Genomic DNA, 19,810 nt, shown 5'->3' on the forward strand with positions numbered 1-19,810 from the left:
TTATATGAATATAATTAATGAATGAGGCTGTGTTTCAAAGAACTTAAACTCATTGATCAATGTTGGTTCTGTTTATAATAATATGAATATAATTGATGAATGAGGCTTGGTTTCACTGAGGTTAAACTCATTGATCAATGTTGGTTCTGTTTATATTAATATGAATATAATTGATGAATGAGGCTGGGTTTCACTGAGGTTCAGCTTTGTGATCAATGTTGGTTCTGTTTATATTAATATGAATATAATTAATGAATGAGGCTGTGTTTCAAAGAACTTAAACTCATTGATCAATGTTGGTTCTGTTTATAATAATATGAATATAATTGATGAATGAGGCTGGGTTTCACTGAGGGTAAACTCATTGATCAATGTTGGTTCTGTTTATATTAATATGAATATAATTTATGAATGAGTAGGGGTTACACTGAGGTTTAGCTTTGTGATCAATGTTTGTTCTGTTTATATTAATATGAATATAATTGATGAATGAGGCTGGGTTTCACTGAGGTTCAGCTTTGTGGTCAATGCTTGTTCTGTTAATATTAATATGTATATAATTGATGAATGAGGCTGGGTTTCACTGAGGTTCAGCTTTGTGATCAATGTTGGTTCTGTTTATATTAATATGAATATAATTGAGGAATAAGGCTGCATTTCACTGAGGTTAAACTCATTGATCAATGATGGTTCTGTCTATATTAAAATGAATATAATTGATGATTGAGGCTTGGTTTCACTGAGGTTCAGCTTTGTGATCAATGTTGGTTCTGTATATATTTATATGAATATAATTAATGAATGAGGCTGTGTTTCAAAGAACTTAAACTCATTGATCAATGTTGGTTCTGTTTATAATAATATGAATATAATTGATGAATGAGGCTGGGTTTCACTGAGGTTAAACTCATTGATCAATGTTGGTTCTGTTTATATTAATATGAATATAATTGATGAATGAGGCTGGGTTTCACTGAGGTTCAGCTTTTTGATCAATGTTTGTTCTGTATATATTTATATGAATATAATTAATGAATGAGGCTGTGTTTCAAAGAACTTAAACTCATTGATCAATGTTGGTTCTGTTTATAATAATATGAATATAATTGATGAATGAGGCTTGGTTTCACTGAGGTTAAACTCATTGATCAATGTTGTTTCTGTTTATATTAATATGAATATAATTGATGAATGAGGCTGGGTTTCACTGAGGTTCAGCTTTGTGATCAATGTTGGTTCTGTTTATATTAATATGAATATAATTGATGAATGAGGCTGGGTTTCACTGACATTCAGCTTTGTGATCAATGTTGGTTCTGTTTATATTAATATGAATATAATTGAGGAATGAGGCTGGGTTTCACTGAGGCTAAACTCATTGATCAATGTTGGTTCTGTTTATACTAATATGAATATAATTGAGGAACGAGGCTGCGTTTCACTGAGGTTAAACTCATTGATTAATGTTGGTTCTGTTTATATTAATATGAATAAAATTGATGAATGAGGCTGGGTTTCACTGAGGTTAAACTCATTGATCAATGTTGGTTCTGTTTATATTAATATGAATAAAATTGATTAATGAGGCTGGGTTTCACTGATGTTCAGCTTTGTGATCAATGTTGGTTCTCTTTATATTAATATGAACATAATTGAGGAATGAGGCTGCGTTTCACTGAGGTTAAACTCATTGACCAATGTTGGTTCTGTTTATATTAATATGAATATAATTAATGAATGAGGCTGGGTTTCACTGAGGTTCAGCTTTGTGATCAATGTTTGTTCTGTTAATATTACTATGAATATAATTGAGGAATGAGGCTGCGTTTCACTGAGGTTAAACTCATTGATCAATGTTGGTTCTGTTTATATGAATATGAATATAATTTATGAATGAGGCTGGGTTTCACTGAGGTTCAGCTTTGTGATCAATGTTTGTTCTATTTATATTACTATGAATATAATTGATGAATGAGGCTGGCTTTCACTGAGATTCAGCTTTGTGGTCAATGTTGGTTCTGTTTATATTAATATGAATATAATTGATGAATGAGGCTGGGTTTCACTGAGGTTCAGCTTTGTGTTCAATGTTGGTTCTGTTTATATTAATATGAATATAATTTATGAATGAGGCTGGGTTTCACTGAGGTTCAGCTTTGTGATCAATGTTTGTTCTATTTATATTACTATGAATATAATTGATGAATGAGGCTGGGTTTCACTGAGGTTCAGCTTTGTGATCAATGTTGGTTCTGTTTATATTAATATGAATATAATTGAGGAATAAGGCTGCGTTTCACTGAGGTTAAACTCATTGACCAATGTTGGTTCTGTTTATATTAATATGAATATAATTGATGAATGAGGCTGGGTTTCACTGAGGTTCAGCTTTGTGATCAATGTTTGTTCTATTTATATTACTATGAATATAATTGATGAATGAGGCTGGGTTTCACTGAGGTTCAGCTTTGTGATCAATGTTTGTTCTATTTATATTACTATGAATATAATTGATGAATGAGGCTGGGTTTCACTGAGGTTCAGCTTTGTGATCAATGTTGGTTCTGTATATATTTATATGAATATAATTAATGAATGAGGCTGTGTTTCAAAGAAGTTAAACTCATTGATCAATGTTGGTTCTTTTTATATTAATATGAATATAATTGATGAATGAGGCTGGGTTTCACTGAGGTTCAGCTTTGTGATCAATGTCGGCTCTGTTTATATTAATATAAATATAATTGATGAATGAGGCTGGGTTTCACTGAGGTTCAGCTTTTTGATCAATGCTTGTTCTGTTTCTATTAATATGTATATAATTGATGAATGAGGCTGGGTTTCACTGAGGTTCAGCTTTGTGATCAATGTTGGTTCTGTTTATATTAATATGAATATAATTGAGGAATGAGGCTGGGTTTCACTGAGGTTATACTCATTGATCAATGTTGGTTCTGTTTATATTAATATGAATATAATTGATGAATGAGGCTGGGTTTCACTGAGGTTCAGCTTTTTGATCAATGTTGGTTCTGTTTATATTAATATGAATATAATTGAGGAATGAGGCTGGGTTTCAATGAGGTTATACTCATTGATCAATGTTGGTTCTGTTTATATTAATATGAATATAATTGATGAATGAGGCTGGGTTTCACTGAGGTTCAGCTTTGTGATCAATGTTGGTTCTGTTTATATTAATATGAATATAATTGAGGAATAAGGCTGCGTTTCACTGAGGTTAAACTCATTGATCAATGTTGGTTCTGTTTATAATAATATGAATATAATTGAGGAATGAGGCTGGGTTTCACTGAGGTTAAACTCATTGATCAATGTTGGTTCTGTTTATAATAATATGAATATAATTGATGAATGAGGCTGGGTTTCACTGAGGTTCAGCTTTTTGATCAATGTTGGTTCTGTATATATTTATATGAATATAATTAATGAATGAGGCTGTGTTTCAAAGAACTTAAACTCATTGATCAATGTTGGTTCTGTTTATATTAATATCAATATAACTGATGAATGAGAATGGGTTACACTGAGGTTCAGCTTTGTGATCAATGTTGGTTCTGTTTATATTACTATGAATATAATTGAGGAATGAGGCTGCGTTTCACTGAGGTTAAACTCATTGATCAATGTTGGTTCTGTTTATATGAATATGAATATAATTGAGGAATGAGGCTGGGTTTCACTGAGGTTAAACTCATTGATCAATGTTGGTTCTGTTTATATTAATATGAATATAATTGATGAATGAGGCTGGGTTTCACTGAGGTTCAGCTTTGTGATCAATGTTTGTTCTGTTTATATTAATATGAATATAATTGATGAATGAGGCTGGGTTTCTCTGAGGTTAAGCTTTGTGGTCAATGCTTGTTCTGTTTATATTAATATGTATATAATTGATGAACGAGGCTGGGTTTCACTGAGGTTCAGCTTTGTGATCAATGTTGGTTCTGTTTATATTAATATGAATATAATTGAGGAATAAGGCTGCGTTTCACTGAGGTTAAACTCATTGATCAATGATGGTTCTGTCTATATTAAAATGAATATAATTGATGATTGAGGCTTGGTTTCACTGAGGTTCAGCTTTGTGATCAATGTTGGTTCTGTATATATTTATATGAATATAATTAATGAATGAGGCTGTGTTTCAAAGAACTTAAACTCATTGATCAATGTTGGTTCTGTTTATAATAATATGAATATAATTGATGAACGAGGCTGGGTTTCACTGAGGTTCAGCTTTGTGATCAATGTTGGTTCTGTTTATATTAATATGAATATAATTGAGGAATAAGGCTGCGTTTCACTGAGGTTAAACTCATTGATCAATGATGGTTCTGTCTATATTAAAATGAATTTAATTGATGATTGAGGCTTGGTTTCACTGAGGTTCAGCTTTGTGATCAATGTTGGTTCTGTCTATATTTATATGAATATAATTAATGAATGAGGCTGTGTTTCAAAGAACTTAAACTCATTGATCAATGTTGGTTCTGTTTATAATAATATGAATATAATTGATGAATGAGGCTGGGTTTCACTGAGGTTAAACTCATTGATCAATGTTGGTTCTGTTTATATTAATATGAATATAATTGATGAATGAGTAGGGGTTTCACTGAGGTTCAGCTTTGTGATCAATGTTTGTTCTGTTGATATTAATATGAATATAATTGATGAATGAGGCTGGGTTTCACTGAGGTTCAGCTTTGTGGTCAATGCTTGTTCTGTTTATATTAATATGTATATAATTGATGAATGAGACTGGGTTTCACTGAGGTTCAGCTTTGTGATCAATGTTGGTTCTGTTTATATTAATATGAAAATAATTGAGGAATAAGGCTGCGTTTCACTGAGGTTAAACTCATTGATCAATGATGGTTCTGTCTATATTAAAATGAATATAATTGATGATTGAGGCTTGGTTTCACTGAGGTTCAGCTTTGTGATCAATGTTGGTTCTGTATATATTTATATGAATATAATTAATGAATGAGGCTGTGTTTCAAAGAACTTAAACTCATTGATCAATGTTGGTTCTGTTCATAATAATATGAATATAATTGATGAATGAGGCTGGGTTTCACTGAGGTTAAACTCATTGATCAATGTTGGTTCTGTTTATATTAATATGAATATAATTGATGAATGAGGCTGGGTTTCACTGAGGTTCAGCTTTTTGATCAATGTCGGTTCTGTATATATTTATATGAATATAATTAATGAATGAGGCTGTGTTTCAAAGAACTTAAACTCATTGATCAATGTTGGTTCTGTTTATAATAATATGAATATAATTGATGAATGAGGCTTGGTTTCACTGAGGTTAAACTCATTGATCAATGTTGGTTCTGTTTATATTAATATGAATATAATTGATGAATGAGGCTGGGTTTCACTGAGGTTCAGCTTTGTGATCAATGTTGGTTCTGTTTATATTAATATGAATATAATTGATGAATGAGGCTGGGTTTCACTGAGGTTCAGCTTTGTGATCAATGTTGGTTCTGTTTATATTAATATGAATATAATTGAGGAATGAGGCTGGGTTTCACTGAGGCTAAACTCATTGATCAATGTTGGTTCTGTTTATACTAATATGAATATAATTGAGGAACGAGGCTGCGTTTCACTGAGGCTAAACTCATTGATCAATGTTGGTTCTGTTTATACTAATATGAATATAATTGAGGAATGAGGCTTTGTTTCAAAGAACTTAAACTCATTTATCAATGTTGGTTCTTTTTATATTAATATGAATATAATTGATGAATGAGGCTGGGTTTCACTGAGGTTAAACTCATTGATCAATGTTGGTTCTGTTTATATTAATATGAATAAAATTGATGAATGAGGCTGGGTTTCACTGAGGTTCAGCTTTGTGATCAATGTTGGTTCTGTTTATATTAATATGAATATAATTGAGGAATGAGGCTGGGTTTCACTGAGGTTCAGCTTTGTGATCAATGTTGGTTCTGTTTATATTAATATGAATATAATTGAGGAATGAGGCTGGGTTTCACTGAGGCTAAACTCATTGATCAATGTTGGTTCTGTTTATACTAATATGAATATAATTGAGGAACGAGGCTGCGTTTCACTGAGGTTAAACTCATTGATCAATGTTGGTTCTGTTTATATTAATATGAATATAATTGATGAATGAGGCTGGGTTTCACTGAGGTTCAGCTTTGTGATCAATGTTTGTTCTGTTTATATTAATATGAATATAATTGATGAATGAGGCTGGGTTTCACTGAGGTTCAGCTTTGTGATCAATGTTTGTTCTGTTTATATTAATATGAATATAATTGATGAATGAGGCTGGGTTTCACTGAGGTTCAGCTTTGTGGTCAATGCTTGTTCTGTTTATATTAATATGTATATAATTGATGAATGAGGCTTGGTTTCACTGAGGTTCAGCTTTGTGATCAATGTTGGTTCTGTTTATATTAATATAAATATAATTGAGAAATAAGGCTGCGTTTCAAAGAACTTAAACTTATTGATCAATGTTGGTTCTGTTTATAATAATATGAATATAATTGATGAATGAGGCTGGGTTTCACTGAGGTTAAACTCATTGATCAATGTTGGTTCTGTTTATATTAATATGAATATAATTGATGAATGAGGCTGGGTTTCACTGAGGTTCAGCTTTGTGATCAATGTTGGTTCTGTTTATATTAATATGAATATAATTGATGAATGAGGCTGGGTTTCACTGAGGCTAAACTCATTGATCAATGTTGGTTCTGTTTATACTAATATGAATATAATTGAGGAACGAGGCTGCGTTTCACTGAGGTTAAACTCATTGATCAATGTTGGTTCTGTTTATATTAATATGAATATAATTGAGGAATGAGGTTGGGTTTCACTGAGGCTAAACTCATTGATCAATGTTGGTTCTGTTTATACTAATATGAATATAATTGAGGAACGAGGCTGCGTTTCACTGAGGTTAAACTCATTGATGAATGTTGGTTCTGTTTATATTAATATGAATAAAATTGATGAATGAGGCTGGGTTTTACTGAGGTTCAGCTTTGTGATCAATGTTGGTTCTGTTTATATTAATATGAATAAAATTGATGAATGAGGCTGGATTTCACTGAGATTCAGCTTTGTGGTCAATGTTGGTTCTTTTTATATTAATATGAATATAATTGATGAATGAGGCTGGGTTTCACTGAGGTTAAACTCATTGATCAATATTGGTTCTGTTTATATTAATATGAATATAATTGATGAATTAGGCTGGGTTTCACTGAGGTTCAGCTTTGTGATCAATGTTGGTTCTGTTTATATTAATATGAATATAATTGATGAATGAGGCTGGGTTTCATTGAGGTTCAGCTTTGTGATCAATGTTGGTTCTGTTTATATTAATATGAATATAATTGATGAATGAGGCTGGGTTTCACTGAGATTCAGCTTTGTGATCAATGTTGGTTCTGTTTATATTAATATGAATATAATTAATGAATGAGGCTGGGTTTCACTGAGGTTCAGCTTTGTGATCAATGTTGGTTCTGTTTATATTAATATGAATATAATTGATGAATGAGGCTGGGTTTCACTGAGGCTAAACTCATTGATCAATGTTGGTTCTGTTTATACTAATATGAATATAATTGAGGAACGAGGCTGCGTTTCACTGAGGTTAAACTCATTGATCAATGTTGGTTCTGTTTATATTAATATGAATAAAATTGATGAATGAGGCTGGGTTTCACTGAGGTTAAACTCATTGATCAATGTTGGTTCTGTTTATATTAATATGAATAAAATTGATGAATGAGGCTGGGTTTCACTGAGGTTCAGCTTTGTGATCAATGTTGGTTCTGTTTATATTAATATGAATATAATTGAGGAATAAGGCTGCGTTTCACTGGGGTTAAACTCATTGATCAATGTTGGTTCTGTTTATATTAAAATGAATATAAATGATGATTGAGGCTTGGTTTCACTGAGGTTCAGCTTTGTGATCAATGTTGGTTCTGTAAATATTTATATGAATATAATTAATGAATGAGGCTGGGTTTCAAAGAACTTAAACTCATTGATCAATGTTGGTTCTTTTTATATTAATATGAATATAATTGATGAATGAGGCTGGGTTTCACTGAGGTTCAGCTTTGTGATGAATGTCGGTTCTGTTTATATTAATATGAATATAATTGATGAATGAGGCTGGGTTTCACTGAGGTTCAGCTTTTTGACCAATGCTTGTTCTGTTTCTATTAATATGTATATAATTGATGAATGAGGCTGGGTTTCACTGAGGTTCAGCTTTGTGATCAATGTTGGTTCTGTTTATATGAATATGAATATAATTGAGGAATGAGGCTGGGTTTCACTGAGGTTCAGCTTTGTGATCAATGTTGGTTCTGTTTATATTAATATGAATATAATTGAGGAATGAGGCTGGGTTTCACTGAGGCTAAACTCATTGATCAATGTTGGTTCTGTTTATACTAATATGAATATAATTGAGGAACGAGGCTGCGTTTCACTGAGGTTAAACTCATTGATCAATGTTGGTTCTGTTTATATTAATATGAATGTAATTGATGAATGAGGCTGGGTTTCACTGAGGTTCAGCTTTGTGATCAATGTTTGTTCTGTTTATATTAATATGAATATAATTGATGAATGAGGCTGGGTTTCACTGAGGTTCAGCTTTGTGATCAATGTTTGTTCTGTTTATATTAATATGAATATAATTGATGAATGAGGCTGGGTTTCACTGAGGTTCAGCTTTGTGGTCAATGCTTGTTCTGTTTATATTAATATGTATATAATTGATGAATGAGGCTTGGTTTCACTGAGGTTCAGCTTTGTGATCAATGTTGGTTCTGTTTATATTAATATGAATATAATTGAGAAATAAGGCTGCGTTTCAAAGAACTTAAACTTATTGATCAATGTTGGTTCTGTTTATAATAATATGAATATAATTGATGAATGAGGCTGGGTTTCACTGAGGTTAAACTCATTGATCAATGTTGGTTCTGTTTATATTAATATGAATATAATTGATGAATGAGGCTGGGTTTCACTGAGGTTCAGCTTTGTGATCAATGTTGGTTCTGTTTATATTAATATGAATATAATTGATGAATGAGGCTGGGTTTCACTGAGGCTAAACTCATTGATCAATGTTGGTTCTGTTTATATTAATATGAATATAATTGAGGAATGAGGTTGGGTTTCACTGAGGTTAAACTCATTGATCAATGTTGGTTCTGTTTATATTAATATGAATAAAATTGATGAATGAGGCTGGGTTTCACTGAGGTTCAGCTTTGTGATCAATGTTGGTTCTGTTTATATTAATATGAATAAAATTGATGAATGAGGCTGGATTTCACTGAGATTCAGCTTTGTGGTCAATGTTGGTTCTTTTTATATTAATATGAATATAATTGATGAATGAGGCTGGGTTTCACTGAGGTTAAACTCATTGATCAATATTGGTTCTGTTTATATTAATATGAATATAATTGATGAATTAGGCTGGGTTTCACTGAGGTTCAGCTTTGTGATCAATGTTGGTTCTGTTTATATTAATATGAATATAATTGATGAATGAGGCTGGGTTTCACTGAGGTTCAGCTTTGTGATCAATGTTGGTTCTGTTTATATTAATATGAATATAATTGATGAATGAGGCTGGGTTTCACTGAGATTCAGCTTTGTGATCAATGTTGGTTCTGTTTATATTAATATGAATATAATTGATGAATGAGGCTGGGTTTCACTGAGGTTCAGCTTTTTGATCAATGCTTGTTCTTTTTCTATTAATATGTATATAATTGATGAATGAGGCTGGGTTTCACTGAGGTTCAGCTTTGTGATCAATGTTGGTTCTGTTTATATTAATATGAATATAATTGAGGAATGAGGCTGCGTTTCACTGAGGTTAAACTCATTGATCAATGTTGGTTCTGTTTATATGAATATGAATATAATTGAGGAATGAGGCTGGGTTTCACTGAGGTTAAACTCATTGATCAATGTTGGTTCTGTTTATATTAATATGAATATAATTGATGAATGAGGCTGGGTTTCACTGAGGTTCAGCTTTGTGATCAATGTTTGTTCTGTTTATATTAATATGAATATAATTGATGAATGAGGCTGGGTTTCTCTGAGGTTCAGCTTTGTGGTCAATGCTTGTTCTGTTTATATTAATATGTATATAATTGATGAATGAGGCTGGGTTTCACTGAGGTTCAGCTTTGTGATTAATGTTGGTTCTGTTTATATTAATATGAATATAATTGAGGAATAAGGCTGCGTTTCACTGAGGTTAAACTCATTGATCAATGATGGTTCTGTCTATATTAAAATGAATATAATTGATGATTGAGGCTTGGTTTCACTGAGGTTCAGCTTTGTGATCAATGTTGGTTCTGTATATATTTATATGAATGTAATTAATGAATGAGGCTGTGTTTCAAAGAACTTAAACTCATTGATCAATGTTGGTTCTGTTTATAATAATATGAATATAATTGATGAATGAGGCTGGGTTACACTGAGGTTAAACTCATTGATCAATGTTGGTTCTGTTTATATTAATATGAATATAATTTATGAATGAGTAGGGGTTACACTGAGGTTTAGCTTTGTGATCAATGTTTGTTCTGTTTATATTAATATGAATATAATTGATGAATGAGGCTGGGTTTCACTGAGGTTCAGCTTTGTGGTCAATGCTTGTTCTGTTAATATTAATATGTATATAATTGATGAATGAGGCTGGGTTTCACTGAGGTTCAGCTTTGTGATCAATGTTGGTTCTGTTTATATTTATATGAATATAATTAATGAATGAGGCTGTGTTTCAAAGAACTTAAACTCATTGATCAATGTTGGTTCTGTTTATAATAATATGAATATAATTGATGAATGAGGCTGGGTTTCACTGAGGTTAAACTCATTGATCAATGTTGGTTCTGTTTATATTAATATGAATATAATTGATGAATGAGGCTGGGTTTCACTGAGGTTCAGCTTTTTGATCAATGTTGGTTCTGTATATATTTATATGAATATAATTAATGAATGAGGCTGTGTTTCAAAGAACTTAAACTCATTGATCAATGTTGGTTCTGTTTATAATAATATGAATATAATTGATGAATGAGGCTTGGTTTCACTGAGGTTAAACTCATTGATCAATGTTGGTTCTGTTTATATTAATATGAATATAATTGATGAATGAGGCTGGGTTTCACTGAGGTTCAGCTTTGTGATCAATGTTGGTTCTGTTTATATTAATATGAATATAATTAATGAATGAGGCTGTGTTTCAAAGAACTTAAACTCATTGATCAATGTTGGTTCTGTTTATAATAATATGAATATAATTGATGAATGAGGCTGGGTTTCACTGAGGGTAAACTCATTGATCAATGTTGGTTCTGTTTATATTAATATGAATATAATTTATGAATGAGTAGGGGTTACACTGAGGTTTAGCTTTGTGATCAATGTTTGTTCTGTTTATATTAATATGAATATAATTGATGAATGAGGCTGGGTTTCACTGAGGTTCAGCTTTGTGGTCAATGCTTGTTCTGTTAATATTAATATGTATATAATTGATGAATGAGGCTGGGTTTCACTGAGGTTCAGCTTTGTGATCAATGTTGGTTCTGTTTATATTAATATGAATATAATTGAGGAATAAGGCTGCATTTCACTGAGGTTAAACTCATTGATCAATGATGGTTCTGTCTATATTAAAATGAATATAATTGATGATTGAGGCTTGGTTTCACTGAGGTTCAGCTTTGTGATCAATGTTGGTTCTGTATATATTTATATGAATATAATTAATGAATGAGGCTGTGTTTCAAAGAACTTAAACTCATTGATCAATGTTGGTTCTGTTTATAATAATATGAATATAATTGATGAATGAGGCTGGGTTTCACTGAGGTTAAACTCATTGATCAATGTTGGTTCTGTTTATATTAATATGAATATAATTGATGAATGAGGCTGGGTTTCACTGAGGTTCAGCTTTTTGATCAATGTTTGTTCTGTATATATTTATATGAATATAATTAATGAATGAGGCTGTGTTTCAAAGAACTTAAACTCATTGATCAATGTTGGTTCTGTTTATAATAATATGAATATAATTGATGAATGAGGCTTGGTTTCACTGAGGTTAAACTCATTGATCAATGTTGTTTCTGTTTATATTAATATGAATATAATTGATGAATGAGGCTGGGTTTCACTGAGGTTCAGCTTTGTGATCAATGTTGGTTCTGTTTATATTAATATGAATATAATTGATGAATGAGGCTGGGTTTCACTGACATTCAGCTTTGTGATCAATGTTGGTTCTGTTTATATTAATATGAATATAATTGAGGAATGAGGCTGGGTTTCACTGAGGCTAAACTCATTGATCAATGTTGGTTCTGTTTATACTAATATGAATATAATTGAGGAACGAGGCTGCGTTTCACTGAGGTTAAACTCATTGATTAATGTTGGTTCTGTTTATATTAATATGAATAAAATTGATGAATGAGGCTGGGTTTCACTGAGGTTAAACTCATTGATCAATGTTGGTTCTGTTTATATTAATATGAATAAAATTGATTAATGAGGCTGGGTTTCACTGATGTTCAGCTTTGTGATCAATGTTGGTTCTCTTTATATTAATATGAACATAATTGAGGAATGAGGCTGCGTTTCACTGAGGTTAAACTCATTGACCAATGTTGGTTCTGTTTATATTAATATGAATATAATTAATGAATGAGGCTGGGTTTCACTGAGGTTCAGCTTTGTGATCAATGTTTGTTCTGTTAATATTACTATGAATATAATTGAGGAATGAGGCTGCGTTTCACTGAGGTTAAACTCATTGATCAATGTTGGTTCTGTTTATATGAATATGAATATAATTGATGAATGAGGCTGGCTTTCACTGAGATTCAGCTTTGTGGTCAATGTTGGTTCTGTTTATATTAATATGAATATAATTGATGAATGAGGCTGGGTTTCACTGAGGTTCAGCTTTGTGTTCAATGTTGGTTCTGTTTATATTAATATGAATATAATTTATGAATGAGGCTGGGTTTCACTGAGGTTCAGCTTTGTGATCAATGTTTGTTCTATTTATATTACTATGAATATAATTGATGAATGAGGCTGGGTTTCACTGAGGTTCAGCTTTGTGATCAATGTTGGTTCTGTTTATATTAATATGAATATAATTGAGGAATAAGGCTGCGTTTCACTGAGGTTAAACTCATTGACCAATGTTGGTTCTGTTTATATTAATATGAATATAATTGATGAATGAGGCTGGGTTTCACTGAGGTTCAGCTTTGTGATCAATGTTTGTTCTATTTATATTACTATGAATATAATTGATGAATGAGGCTGGGTTTCACTGAGGTTCAGCTTTGTGATCAATGTTTGTTCTATTTATATTACTATGAATATAATTGATGAATGAGGCTGGGTTTCACTGAGGTTCAGCTTTGTGATCAATGTTGGTTCTGTATATATTTATATGAATATAATTAATGAATGAGGCTGTGTTTCAAAGAAGTTAAACTCATTGATCAATGTTGGTTCTTTTTATATTAATATGAATATAATTGATGAATGAGGCTGGGTTTCACTGAGGTTCAGCTTTGTGATCAATGTCGGCTCTGTTTATATTAATATAAATATAATTGATGAATGAGGCTGGGTTTCACTGAGGTTCAGCTTTTTGATCAATGCTTGTTCTGTTTCTATTAATATGTATATAATTGATGAATGAGGCTGGGTTTCACTGAGGTTCAGCTTTGTGATCAATGTTGGTTCTGTTTATATTAATATGAATATAATTGAGGAATGAGGCTGGGTTTCACTGAGGTTATACTCATTGATCAATGTTGGTTCTGTTTATATTAATATGAATATAATTGATGAATGAGGCTGGGTTTCACTGAGGTTCAGCTTTTTGATCAATGTTGGTTCTGTTTATATTAATATGAATATAATTGAGGAATGAGGCTGGGTTTCAATGAGGTTATACTCATTGATCAATGTTGGTTCTGTTTATATTAATATGAATATAATTGATGAATGAGGCTGGGTTTCACTGAGGTTCAGCTTTGTGATCAATGTTGGTTCTGTTTATATTAATATGAATATAATTGAGGAATAAGGCTGCGTTTCACTGAGGTTAAACTCATTGATCAATGTTGGTTCTGTTTATAATAATATGAATATAATTGAGGAATGAGGCTGGGTTTCACTGAGGTTAAACTCATTGATCAATGTTGGTTCTGTTTATAATAATATGAATATAATTGATGAATGAGGCTGGGTTTCACTGAGGTTCAGCTTTTTGATCAATGTTGGTTCTGTATATATTTATATGAATATAATTAATGAATGAGGCTGTGTTTCAAAGAACTTAAACTCATTGATCAATGTTGGTTCTGTTTATATTAATATCAATATAACTGATGAATGAGAATGGGTTACACTGAGGTTCAGCTTTGTGATCAATGTTGGTTCTGTTTATATTACTATGAATATAATTGAGGAATGAGGCTGCGTTTCACTGAGGTTAAACTCATTGATCAATGTTGGTTCTGTTTATATGAATATGAATATAATTGAGGAATGAGGCTGGGTTTCACTGAGGTTAAACTCATTGATCAATGTTGGTTCTGTTTATATTAATATGAATATAATTGATGAATGAGGCTGGGTTTCACTGAGGTTCAGCTTTGTGATCAATGTTTGTTCTGTTTATATTAATATGAATATAATTGATGAATGAGGCTGGGTTTCTCTGAGGTTAAGCTTTGTGGTCAATGCTTGTTCTGTTTATATTAATATGTATATAATTGATGAACGAGGCTGGGTTTCACTGAGGTTCAGCTTTGTGATCAATGTTGGTTCTGTTTATATTAATATGAATATAATTGAGGAATAAGGCTGCGTTTCACTGAGGTTAAACTCATTGATCAATGATGGTTCTGTCTATATTAAAATGAATATAATTGATGATTGAGGCTTGGTTTCACTGAGGTTCAGCTTTGTGATCAATGTTGGTTCTGTATATATTTATATGAATATAATTAATGAATGAGGCTGTGTTTCAAAGAACTTAAACTCATTGATCAATGTTGGTTCTGTTTATAATAATATGAATATAATTGATGAACGAGGCTGGGTTTCACTGAGGTTCAGCTTTGTGATCAATGTTGGTTCTGTTTATATTAATATGAATATAATTGAGGAATAAGGCTGCGTTTCACTGAGGTTAAACTCATTGATCAATGATGGTTCTGTCTATATTAAAATGAATTTAATTGATGATTGAGGCTTGGTTTCACTGAGGTTCAGCTTTGTGATCAATGTTGGTTCTGTCTATATTTATATGAATATAATTAATGAATGAGGCTGTGTTTCAAAGAACTTAAACTCATTGATCAATGTTGGTTCTGTTTATAATAATATGAATATAATTGATGAATGAGGCTGGGTTTCACTGAGGTTAAACTCATTGATCAATGTTGGTTCTGTTTATATTAATATGAATATAATTGATGAATGAGTAGGGGTTTCACTGAGGTTCAGCTTTGTGATCAATGTTTGTTCTGTTGATATTAATATGAATATAATTGATGAATGAGGCTGGGTTTCACTGAGGTTCAGCTTTGTGGTCAATGCTTGTTCTGTTTATATTAATATGTATATAATTGATGAATGAGACTGGGTTTCACTGAGGTTCAGCTTTGTGATCAATGTTGGTTCTGTTTATATTAATATGAAAATAATTGAGGAATAAGGCTGCGTTTCACTGAGGTTAAACTCATTGATCAATGATGGTTCTGTCTATATTAAAATGAATATAATTGATGATTGAGGCTTGGTTTCACTGAGGTTCAGCTTTGTGATCAATGTTGGTTCTGTATATATTTATATGAATATAATTAATGAATGAGGCTGTGTTTCAAAGAACTTAAACTCATTGATCAATGTTGGTTCTGTTCATAATAATATGAATATAATTGATGAATGAGGCTGGGTTTCACTGAGGTTAAACTCATTGATCAATGTTGGTTCTGTTTATATTAATATGAATATAATTGATGAATGAGGCTGGGTTTCACTGAGGTTCAGCTTTTTGATCAATGTCGGTTCTGTATATATTTATATGAATATAATTAATGAATGAGGCTGTGTTTCAAAGAACTTAAACTCATTGATCAATGTTGGTTCTGTTTATAATAATATGAATATAATTGATGAATGAGGCTTGGTTTCACTGAGGTTAAACTCATTGATCAATGTTGGTTCTGTTTATATTAATATGAATATAATTGATGAATGAGGCTGGGTTTCACTGAGGTTCAGCTTTGTGATCAATGTTGGTTCTGTTTATATTAATATGAATATAATTGATGAATGAGGCTGGGTTTCACTGAGGTTCAGCTTTGTGATCAATGTTGGTTCTGTTTATATTAATATGAATATAATTGAGGAATGAGGCTGGGTTTCACTGAGGCTAAACTCATTGATCAATGTTGGTTCTGTTTATACTAATATGAATATAATTGAGGAACGAGGCTGCGTTTCACTAAGGTTAAACTCATTGATTAATGTTGGTTCTGTTTATATTAATATGAATAAAATTGATGAATGAGGCTGGGTTTCACTGAGGTTAAACTCATTGATCAATGTTGGTTCTGTTTATATTAATATGAATAAAATTGATGAATGAGGCTGGGTTTCACTGATGTTCAGCTTTGTGATCAATGTTGGTTCTCTTTATATTAATATGAACATAATTGAGGAATGAGGCTGCGTTTCACTGAGGTTAAACTCATTGACCAATGTTGGTTCTGTTTATATTAATATGAATATAATTAATGAATGAGGCTGGGTTTCACTGAGGTTCAGCTTTGTGATCAATGTTTGTTCTGTTAATATTACTATGAATATAATTGAGGAATGAGGCTGCGTTTCACTGAGGTTAAACTCATTGATCAATGTTGGTTCTGTTTATATGAATATGAATATAATTGATGAATGAGGCTGGCTTTCACTGAGATTCAGCTTTGTGGTCAATGTTGGTTCTGTTTATATTAATATGAATATAATTGATGAATGAGGCTGGGTTTCACTGAGGTTCAGCTTTGTGTTCAATGTTGGTTCTCTTTATATTAATATGAATATAATTGATGAATGAGGCTGGGTTTCACTGAGGTTCAGCTTTGTGATCAATGTTTGTTCTATTTATATTACTATGAATATAATTGATGAATGAGGCTGGGTTTCACTGAGGTTCAGCTTTGTGATCAATGTTTGTTCTATTTATATTACTATGAATATAATTGATGAATGAGGCTGGGTTTCACTGAGGTTCAGCTTTGTGATCAATGTTGGTTCTGTATATATTTATATGAATATAATTAATGAATGAGGCTGTGTTTCAAAGAAGTTAAACTCATTGATCAATGTTGGTTCTTTTTATATTAATATGAATATAATTGATGAATGAGGCTGGGTTTCACTGAGGTTCAGCTTTTTGATCAATGCTTGTTCTGTTTCTATTAATATGTATATAATTGATGAATGAGGCTGGGTTTCACTGAGGTTCAGCTTTGTGATCAATGTTGGTTCTGTTTATATCAATATGAATATAATTGAGGAATGAGGCTGCGTTTCACTGAGGTTAAACTCATTGATCAATGTTGGTTCTGTTTATATTAATATGAATATAATTGATGAATGAGGCTGGGTTTCACTGAGGTTCAGCTTTGTGATCAATGTTGGTTCTGTTTATATTAATATGAATATAATTGAGGAATAAGGCTGCGTTTCACTGAGGTTAAACTCATTGATCAATGTTGGTTCTGTTTATAATAATATGAATATAATTGAGGAATGAGGCTGGGTTTCACTGAGGTTAAACTCATTGATCAATGTTGGTTCTGTTTATAATAATATGAATATAATTGATGAATGAGGCTGGGTTTCACTGAGGTTCAGCTTTTTGATCAATGTTGGTTCTGTATATATTTATATGAATATAATTAATGAATGAGGCTGTGTTTCAAAGAACTTAAACTCATTGATCAATGTTGGTTCTGTTTATATTAATATCAATATAACTGATGAATGAGAATGGGTTTCACTGAGGTTCAGCTTTGTGATCAATGTTGGTTCTGTTTATATTACTATGAATATAATTGAGGAATGAGGCTGCGTTTCACTGAGGTTAAACTCATTGATCAATGTTGGTTCTGTTTATATGAATATGAATATAATTGAGGAATGAGGCTGGGTTTCACTGAGGTTAAACTCATTGATCAATGTTGGTTCTGTTTATATTAATATGAATATAATTTATGAATGAGTAGGGGTTACACTGAGGTTTAGCTTTGTGATCAATGTTTGTTCTGTTTATATTAATATGAATATAATTGATGAATGAGGCTGGGTTTCACTGAGGTTCAGCTTTGTGGTCAATGCTTGTTCTGTTAATATTAATATGTATATAATTGATGAATGAGGCTGGGTTTCACTGGGGTTCAGCTTTGTGATCAATGTTGGTTCTGTTTATATTAATATGAATATAATTGAGGAATAAGGCTGCGTTTCACTGAGGTTAAACTCATTGATCAATGATGGTTCTGTCTATATTAAAATGAATATAATTGATGATTGAGGCTTGGTTTCACTGAGGTTCAGCTTTGTGATCAATGTTGGTTCTGTATATATTTATATGAATATAATTAATGAATGAGGCTGTGTTTCAAAGAACTTAAACTCATTGATCAATGTTGGTTCTGTTTATAATAATATGAATATAATTGATGAATGAGGCTGGGTTTCACTGAGGTTAAACTCATTGATCAATGTTGGTTCTGTTTATATTAATATGAATATAATTTATGAATGAGTAGGGGTTACACTGAGGTTTAGCTTTGTGATCAATGTTTGTTCTGTTTATATTAATATGAATATAATTGATGAATGAGGCTGGGTTTCACTGAGGTTCAGCTTTGTGGTCAATGCTTGTTCTGTTAATATTAATATGTTTTATAATTGATGAATGAGGCTGGGTTTCACTGAGGTTCAGCTTTGTGATCAATGTTGGTTCTGTTTATATTAATATGAATATAATTGAGGAATAAGGCTGCGTTTCACTGAGGTTAAACTCATTGATCAATGATGGTTCTGTCTATATTAAAATGAATATAATTGATGATTGAGGCTTGGTTTCACTGAGGGTCAGCTTTGTGATCAATGTTGGTTCTGTATATATTTATATGAATATAATTAATGAATGAGGCTGTGTTTCAAAGAACTTAAACTCATTGATCAATGTTGGTTCTGTTTATAATAATATGAATATAATTGATGAATGAGGCTGGGTTTCACTGAGGTTAAACTCATTGATCAATGTTGGTTCTGTTTATATTAATATGAATATAATTTATGAATGAGTAGGGGTTACACTGAGGTTTAGCTTTGTGATCAATGTTTGTTCTGTTTATATTAATATGAATATAATTGATGAATGAGGCTGGGTTTCACTGAGGTTCAGCTTTGTGGTCAATGCTTGTTCTGTTAATATTAATATGTATATAATTGATGAATGAGGCTGGGTTTCACTGAGGTTAAACTCATTGATCAATGATGGTTCTGTCTATATTAAAATGAATATAATTGATGATTGAGGCTTGGTTTCACTGAGGTTCAGCTTTGTGATCAATGTTGGTTCTGTATA

The sequence above is a fragment of the Leuresthes tenuis genome, unplaced genomic scaffold (assembly GCF_036924035.1).
Source record: "Leuresthes tenuis unplaced genomic scaffold, fLeuTen1.0.hap1 SCAF_2, whole genome shotgun sequence".
Lineage (NCBI taxonomy): Eukaryota > Metazoa > Chordata > Actinopteri > Atheriniformes > Atherinopsidae > Leuresthes > Leuresthes tenuis.